The sequence below is a fragment of the Chanodichthys erythropterus genome, chromosome 10, assembly GCF_024489055.1.
Source record: "Chanodichthys erythropterus isolate Z2021 chromosome 10, ASM2448905v1, whole genome shotgun sequence".
Lineage (NCBI taxonomy): Eukaryota > Metazoa > Chordata > Actinopteri > Cypriniformes > Xenocyprididae > Chanodichthys > Chanodichthys erythropterus.
Window position 1 is genome coordinate 18,546,293 of NC_090230.1, and position 9,459 is coordinate 18,555,751.

A 9,459-nucleotide genomic window follows, 5' to 3' on the forward strand; every position below is an offset into this window, starting at 1 on the left:
TATATATATATATATATATATATATATATATACTGTATATATATACTGTATATATATATATATATATATATATATATATATATATATATATATATACTTTTTATACTCCATTCTTGGTGTGATCAGGCCTTTAGGTTTTGAATCTGCATAAACACATAAAACGCTTGGCCATGTCTATGCACACCCTTTTCATGGTTTTGCCCAAACCCCTTAAAGGGTTAGTTCACCCAAAAATGAAAATAATGTCATTTATTACTTACTCTCATGCCGTTCCACACCCGTAAGACCTTTGTTAATCTTCGAAACACAAATTAAGATATTTTAGTTGAAATCCGATGGCTCCGTGAGGCCTCCATAGGGAGCAATGACATTTCCTCTCTCAAGATCCATAAAGGTACTAAAAACATATTTAAATCGGTTCATGTGAGTACAGTGGCTCAATATTAATATTATAAAAGGACAAGAATATTTTTGGTGCGCCAAAAAAACAAAATAACAACTTATATAGTGATGGCTATTTCAAAAAACTGCTTCAGGAAGATTTGGAGCATAATGAATCAGCGTGTCGAATCATGATTCAGATCGCGTGTCAAACCGCCAACGGCTGAAATCACGTGACTTTGGCGCTCCGAACAGCAGATTCGACACAATGATTAATCTGTGCTCCGATGCTTCATGAAGCATTGTTTTGAAATCGGCCATCACTATATAAGTCGTTATTTAGTTTTTTTTTTTTTGGGCCAAAAATATTCTTGTCGCTTTATAATATTAATATTGAACCACTGTACTCACATGAACTGATGTTTTTAGTACCTTTATGGATCTTGAGAGAGGAAATGTCATTGCTGGCTATGGAGGCCTCACTGAGCCATCGGATTTCATCAAAAATATCTTAATTTGTATTCCGAAGATTAATGAAGGTTTTACAGGTGTGGAACGACATGAGGGTAAGTTATGAATGACATTATTTTCATTTTTGGGTGTACTAACAAATCTTTACAAATCTTGTTCCCTTTCGATACTTCACTCGTACTGCATATGCAGTGTAACTGCATCGTCATTGGTTCACTCATAGACAAGTTGTTGAACCAATGACGGCGCGGCATAGCTGCGCGACCTATGGCGACAGAGCGCGCGAATATTCCCGCTGAAATGGGCGGGGTTTAGGGCTATATAAGCGGGCGTTTCGCCATAGGAATTCAGTTCTCTCTCCTTCAGCGAAGACTTCACATCGCTCCTCGCTGATCTCCGGCTGAAGCCTTCGCCGCCTGGAAGAAGCTCGCCTGGAAAGAAGCTCTCGCCGCTGTCGAAGAGGCTCCCGCAGCGGACTGCTGAGCTTGCCGAGGAAGAAGCGTCGGCGCCCTCGTCAACTGCCACCTCGAGCGCCGCCTCGAGCCGCCCGTTTCCCGCTTCCGGCCTTCTGCCAGCCCGTCTCCTGCCGCCATCCGGTGCGCCTAAAAGAGCGATTTTCCCGCGGTTTATTGCCGCTCTAAAAGAGCTTCCAACAGCGGTTTTCACCACTCTAGCGGCTCTTGCCGCTCTAAAAGAGCCCCTCAAACGCCGTTTTCACGGCAGCGGCGTTGTTACAAATGCCGCGCCACTCGTGTGGCACATGCAGAGCCCCTCTGCGTGACGACGACGGACACAGTGAGTGCGTCGGCTGCCTGGGCAGACCCCATGCAGAGGCCGCGCTCGCCGGGACTTCGTGCTCTCACTGTGAGAACATGAGTCTCGCCTCTCTGCGCTCGCGGATCGCCTTCACTTCGTCTTCTTCCTCCCGCGAGCCGGCTAGGAAGAGACAGCGGGGCAGAGCGGCCTAGCGCACGGAGTCGGATGACGTCACGCCGGCTTCCCTCTGTGGATGGCTCTGAAGAGAAGGGTTACGAGCATCTACCGCCCCTGGACGAAGCGGTGGCGGCTCACCTCTGTCCCCCCACGGCTGTGGGTTGGAAAACTAAGAGGGCCCTTCCATCCAAGCCCTGCAGGACCACTTCTGCCCTGGCTGGCAGAGCATATACGTCCGCAGGCCAAGCTGCCTCAGCGCTGCACACCATGGCTATTCTCCAGGTGTTTCAAGCGAAGCTCCTCCGTTCTCTGGATGAGTCCGGCGTCGATGCACCTGCCTTCCGTGACCACCGCAGCGCCACTGACTTAGCCCTGTGTGCCACAAAGGCCACAGCTCAGGCCATTGGACGATCCATGGCCAGCCTGGTCGTGCTTGAGCGCCATTTGTGGCTCAACCTGACCGAGATTAAGGAGATGGACAAGACGGCCTTTTTGGATCCCCCAGTCTCTCCTTCTGGTCTCTTCGGGCCAGCAGTAGAGGGCCTTACGGAGTGTTTTACTGCAGCACAAAAGTCGTCTCAGGCTATGCGACACTTCCTGCCTAAACACTCTAGCTCCACGTCTGCTTCCAGCCGCCCCAAGTCTGCGCCGGCTCAGCAGAACAAACCTGCCCCCTCTACCTCTCAGGCAGCACCACTCAAGGAACAGCGCCATGGTAAGCGCTCCTCCTTCCCGAGGCAACGTCAGGGACCCCTGCCTAAGATTACGCTGGACCCGACGCCTCCTAAGCCCTCCTGATGTTTCAGGAAGGAAGAGGATGGGGCAAAGTATCACCACGGCCGGACCACCCCAAAAGCTCTTTCGTTCCACATCCCCCCCCCCCCTCCGCCTCGTTCAGCTCCGGGCGTGGGAGATATGTTCAGTGTTGTGCTAACTGGGCCCAGTGCTGCGTCCATGCAAAACGCCATTCTTATGGCGAACACTATGAATATTCTACCTTCTCTAAGAAAGAGCGAAGTTCCTCTTCCTCTCTCTCTGGTGCACGGGCCCTCGATTGGTGGCCCGTCACCCGATACCATTCAGCCCCTTCTCACGCGGGCCGAGGCCTGGCGGGCCATCCCCGGAGTGTCAAGCTGGGTTCTGGGAACCATAAGACGAGGCTACTCGCTTCAGTTCGCCCGAAGGCCCCCGCGCTTCAGCGGGGTGCTTCAGACTTCAGTCAACACGGACGACGTTCATGTCCTCTGAGCCGAAGTCACGTCTCTTCTGAGGAAAGGAGCTATAGAAATAGTCTCCCCCTCAGACAGCAATTTGGGGTTCTACAGCCGTTATTTTCTAGTTCCCAAAAAAGATGGCGGTCTCAGACCCATCTTAGATCTCAGGCTCTTGAACCTATCCCTCATGAGACGGAAGTTCAAGATGCTAACGCTGAAGCAGATCCTCGTGCAGGTTTGCCCCGGGGACTGGTTCTGCTCGCTGGACCTGAAAGATGCATACTTTCACATCCAGATAGCCCCTCATCACAGGCGATTCTTGAGATTCGCGCTCGAGGGTGTGGCTTACCAGTATACGGTCCTTCCATTCGGACTGTCCCTAGCTCCTCGCACTTTTACCAAGTGCATGAACACGGCACTTTCCCCACTGAGACAGATGGGAATCCGGGTTCTCAATTACCTCGACGACTGGCTCACCCTAGCCCAGCCACGAGCCGAGTTGGAGCATCACAGATCCATGTTACTCAGCCACTTGGAGTGCCTGTGTCTCAGGGTCAACTTTGCCAAGAGCTCACTGCTCCCCAGCCAGCGTATAACGTTCCTGGGTGCAGTTTTCGACTCAGTCCGTATGACGGCAGTAGTCTCTCCAGAGCGCGCTCTGGCCATTCAGCAGCTCGCGGCATCGGTCAGGAACAGAGCCTATTTCCCTCTGAAGTTTTTCCAGAGGATGCTAGGGCTGATGACTTCCGCCTCCCCGGTTCTGCAGCTCGGCCTTCTTCGGATGCGGCCTCTGCAGTACTGGTTGAAGTTCCGGGTCCCTCCTCACGCCTGGCGGCACGGCACGGCCGCCTGCGTCTCAGGGTCAATCAGGCTCTGAAACCCTGGATGAACCCTGTATGGTTCAGCCAAGGGGTACCCCTACAGGCGGTGTCCAGAAGGACGGTGCTCTCAACGGATGCGTCCAAGGAATGCGAGGAATGCCATCTGCACATCAACTGCCTCGAGATGTTGGCAGTGATTCGAGCACAGGTTATTTCCCTCTCAGCGCTTCCTCCCTCGATGGACGAGTGAGAGCTGGAACTACTCTGCCCTGTCAGGGCATTAAGGACCTACGTTGATCGATCACAGCCTTTTCGGCAATCTGATCAGCTCTTTATCTGCTTTGGTGGCCGCACCAAGGGGTCTTCGGTCTCAAAGCAACGTCTTTCGCGTTGGATAGTCGACGCTATTGCTCTTTGTTACTCCTCTATGGGCCTCGAACGGCCCCATAGGAGTTAGAGCTCACTCTACTAGAGGAATGGCTTCCTCTTGGGCCTGGTCTAGTGGAGTTTCGATTAAAGACATCTGTGAGGTGGCCGGCTGGTCCTCGCCGTCCACTTTTGTCAGATTTTATCATTTGGACATCCCGACCTTACAAGCTCGGGTCCCCTCGGTATGATCCAGCGGCCTCTATCGAGCTCCGCTTCATGCCACTCTGGGAGTTAACTCCCTTTTTGTAGTGTAACGAGGGTTCAACGGCTCCGGCCTTCCCACTTGTCCTCTGGTTCCCTCACGGTGCCCAAGACAAGTCCAGTCGTTCCCTGCCGTGGCACGGCGCAGTTGAATTCGTTCCCCATACGCAGTACGAGTGAAGTATCGAAAGGGAAAGTACTCAGTTACTAACGTAACCTCGGTTCCCTGAGATACGGAACGAGTACTGCGTTACATGCCGTGCCACGAGGCTGCGGCTTCAGTGTCGTCGTTTCAGTCGAATGACCTGAATCCCTATGGCGAAACGCCCGCTTATATAGCCCTAAACCCCGCCCATTTCGGCGGGAATATTCGCGCGCTCTGTCGCCATAGGTCGCGCAGCTATGCCGCGCCGTCATTGGTTCAACAACTATGAGTAAACCAATGACGATGCTGTTACACTGCGTTATTGAAAAAGGCTTCAGTAATGGGGAAAAAGGAGACCTTTCCCCATACGCAGTACTCGTTCCGTATCTCAGGGAATCGAGGTTACGTTAGTAACCGAGTACGTTTCCTTCTCTGTCAATCCACAAATCAAAGTTTATATAGAAATGGTCACCGAGTCTGGAGTCAAGAAAAAACATGTTTGATAGACCTGTACATATTCCAGACCTGAATCCCTCCAAATATCTTTAGTATGAACTGCAAGTAGAAGCTGTTAGGAAGTACTAACTGTCATGTCTATGGATTTGACTTTAAATGGGGTTAGTTGCAACACACATGGTTTAAATACTTCCACACATGATAAGATGAAGAAACTTGCCGTATTTTGGAAGATAGCCATCATTGAACATTTATTTAACAATAGCAAAAGTAAATTTATTACTTAAGCTAATTTTTCATCTGTATTTTTTGTTTATTAAAAATGAGACAAATCTGATATTATATTAATCTCCTATCTGTTGTTAAGCAGTTTAGATAGTTCTTCAGTGCTTCACTAACTAGCAGAAGACACTAATCAGGTTTAAATTCCAGTTGCGCAGATAGCGTTACAATGTGCCCCGCTATTAGAACTATAATATTCTATACGGTTACGATAAAACTGGCATAATCAACTTTTATGAATTTATGTTGAGAAACCATGGAAAAAAGGTGAATAAAGACTGAGAGGAAGAACCTGAACATCCAGAAAATATTATTTCAAGGAATGTTCAGCATTTGTATTGGCTCTTCTTTTTGTCTCGTGTTCTGTGAGAGCTGTGAGTGGAGGGAGACGAGTGTTTTTGTTCAGCTCTGTGTTTTTCTGAATGCCTGAATATATTTCCTCATTTGTTTGCCTCTATTGTTTTGACCTTTGCTGTATAGCTGTGTTTTGCAGTGTTCATTGTCAACTGCAAAATTATTTACATTTGAATTTCTAAAAAAAATGCTGTTATTTTATATGAAAAAAATAATTTTTGTCTTTTATTGACAAAATATTTTAGTTTGTCATGTAATTTTTTTAAATTAAATCAGATAACATTTTTAGCTGTCATGGTCATGTTACAATGGTCATGGTCATGTTAAGCACTTTGCAGGCTCTCTTGAGGAACCTAATGTTTAAGTTCATGTCCCGTCTTGATGAGTCTCAAAATTGTATTATAATGATGCTCACAAGCCCTAGGTGCAGCTCGGTTAGATATCAATCATATTTGTGGAAACATTGGTATGGGTGCCTGTTAAGACTCTCATGAATCAAAATATGTTTTTATGTGTTTATGTATCTATTCCTTCTGTTATGTTGTTGGTCTTGTTGTTGGGTCTAGAGCCTGTAATAAAGTTTATATATATTGATTGGCCATCTTGTGTTTCATATATTTTATTTTATGGTTTTAAGTGGCATAGCCTATAAGAAAATATTTCACTATTTATCTTTAATTAATTAATTAATTAATTGATTGATTGATTGATTGATTGATTGATTGTAATATATCTATAATAAATAAGAATACAAGGCACTTCTTCCGGTTCCAAAATAATAAAAAGCCTTTATTCAAACATGGCTCACTCTAGAAACATTAAAAATGACTAAAATACTGTACACTGATGCAATTCAGCCATCCAGCATTCCTCAGAGTGCGTCAGGTACAAAATTAGTCACAGGTGTAGGTATAATCAGTTGCTGATGTAAAAGTCTTTTTTTAATCTATTGCCCTTTCTAATAGATATAGTTACAATTAGTTACAAAGTCTGGCCCACATAAAAACAGTTCCAGGATTACTTATAAATTATTTTCCTTGTTTCCTTTTTGAGGGAATTTGCGCTGCGTCCATCAGGACATTTTGGAAATGCCTTCAGCGTGATTGTGTCTGATGCACGTATGTCAGCTAGTCCAATGGCGAGACTGAGCGTCACGGTGGGTGACTTGGAGGCCTCTTTTCAATCACCTGATAAAAACCAATAATGATGAAACAATTTAAAATGCCATTTTTTATTGTTATTGTTTTGTCATTTTCGTTAACTTCTGTCTTCAGTTTGAAATATAATTGTTCTCTTTTATTATTGTCACTCTCCTTATATTCCACCAGCGTTTTCATGGTAAATTTGCCTATGCGATTTTTTTTTTTTTTTTTTTTTTTTACATATTTTATATCACATTTGGTCCATTTTTACAACTTCACCTTATCCATGTCACACTGGGCAAAAATTTGTTTTGACTTCCCTTGCCTGTTTTTGCCATTGTTGTTAACTGCAAACATAAATCTGAATGAAGGAAGTTTTGTGTGTGTGTGTGTGTGTGTAGTTGTGTTTGTTTCTGTCATGTGATTGTATTGTCAATCTGTCAGTGAATCTGAAAATGCTACAATAAATATAATATAAAAAAAAAAAGAAAAAAAAAGACAACATCAGGGTTAGTGGGAAAAGTGTATTTGGCAGCAGTTCAGGCTGGTGCATGTCTGCATACTATGTCAATACTGAAGGCTTATCAGGCTGATCTGTTGAAGTATATGGATTTATCAGATTTATCGAGAACAGCCACAGATTTATCTCTTACGGCCACTAAGGAGACCGCCAGAGCGATTGGGCAGTCTATGGATGCCTTGGTGGCAACAGAGAGACATTTGTGGCTTAATCTGTCTGAAATAAAAGATAAAGACAGGGCTTTTCTCCTCGATGCCCCGCTTGCACCCTCTGGCCTTTTCGGCGATGCCGTTAACTCGGTCGACAAGAGGTTTCAAGAGACCAAGAAGCAAGCAGAGGCATTCAAAAAATACCTACCACGCCGCAATCCATCCATGAGCAGCCCCAGCCATATAGCTCATCATATTGAGCACAATAAAAAGAGAGTCTCTCGTGCTCCACCTCAGAGATACAGAAGACCGGGACAACACTCTCAACCCAAGCCTTCTAAGCCGAAGACTGATCTGAGGGTCGTGCTTCAGGCTAAGAAGGCTTCGGGTCAAAAGAGGTCCTGACGCCAGTGGCAGCCCCCGCGGGGTGGAGCAGTGTTTACCTCAGTATACGGTGCCCGCACCACCTCGTTGCCCTCAGGGGACCATTCTGCCAACCCTGCCACCTCTGGTCCATTATTGGTTTGTGCTGTGACCATAAAAAAATACTGGAATCAGCTCTACTTTCAGAAAGGTATCATCCTTTGTAAACTCTTCCATCTTTATAATCCCTTTAATTTCTCTTAAATTTATCCACCTTCTGTTTCTTTACATTTTCAGTGAATTTGAGCAGTTCATCCTGTAATTGGACTTCCATTTTTTCTTGTTCTTTCTTTTTCTTCACCTAATACATCTGAGGAGTTTAATGAAGACTTAACTGGTACTGTTACGAAATTGAAAAAAATTCTTCAAAAAGATGACCTGAATGCAATAACTCTCTCTGATTACTGGAGGCAAGGTCTCATTCCACAGGCATTGCGCATTAGAAAATGTCCTGTTTATAGCATGGACAATAAGGAGCTTACAGAGAAAGGGAAAGCTATCCTTAATAAGTGTTCACTAGACCTAATGCTACTATTGATTGACGAATCCAAAAAAGATAGACTAAAGGTTCAACAGGAGATAACTGAAATTAGAAACCAATTTGAAAATAATTCAGCGACTGAAGAAAAAGAAAATTTGGAAGTCCAGTTACAGGGCGAACTGCCAGACTAAGCGTAGACTGCAAGATAGATTATGGGATCACAAAAATGCAATTCGTACAAGAAATAAAGATTACCCCATGGCAGTACATTATGCATCTGTACATGATTCTAATCGGTCTACTTTAAGAATTATTGCTTTTGGAAATTGTAACTGGATCTATTAGAAAGGGCAATAGATTACAAAGACTTTTACAAAGAGAAGCCTTTTGGATTTTTCAGTTAAAAGCTACCATTTTTCCTGGATTTAATGAAGAATTAGATTTAACTCCATTTTTGTGAAATCATTACCATTATGATTATTGTTGGTATTATTATTATTATTTCTCTCTCTTTTTTGATGCATGTGATTACTGATTATACTTTGTAATAGTTAATGATATTATTGATCCCCCTGTTATGGTCTTTTTGGTTTCTCCCATTTCTACTAAGCAACTGATTATACCTACACCTGTGACTAATTTTGTACCTTACGCACTCTGAGGACGGTTTCTGAAAGCATGCTGCAACTGCTACAGCAACTGCAGACGAGTATTTGAAGGTTGAACAGCAAGATCATTGGCTACTGATACAGCAGGAACCAATTAGCTGTGCCCTATAGACAGGGCCGCATTATCCTAATGGGCAACATGGGCTGCAGCCCAGGGCCCCCGAATGCTAGGGGGCCCCCTAAAAAAACGCTTCACGCTGCAATGCATGCTGAGTATCACCATAGGACAAAACTCCCATCATGCACTGCAGTATGAATAATTATTGTCACCACTGTTGAGGATTGTATGCTATGTTTTCATCTATAAGCCTGAGGGATAATAGTTGCTCATTTTTAGCACTGAAGCGTTATGTTGGAATTTGTTTGATGGATTTTTGTCAAGAACCCAA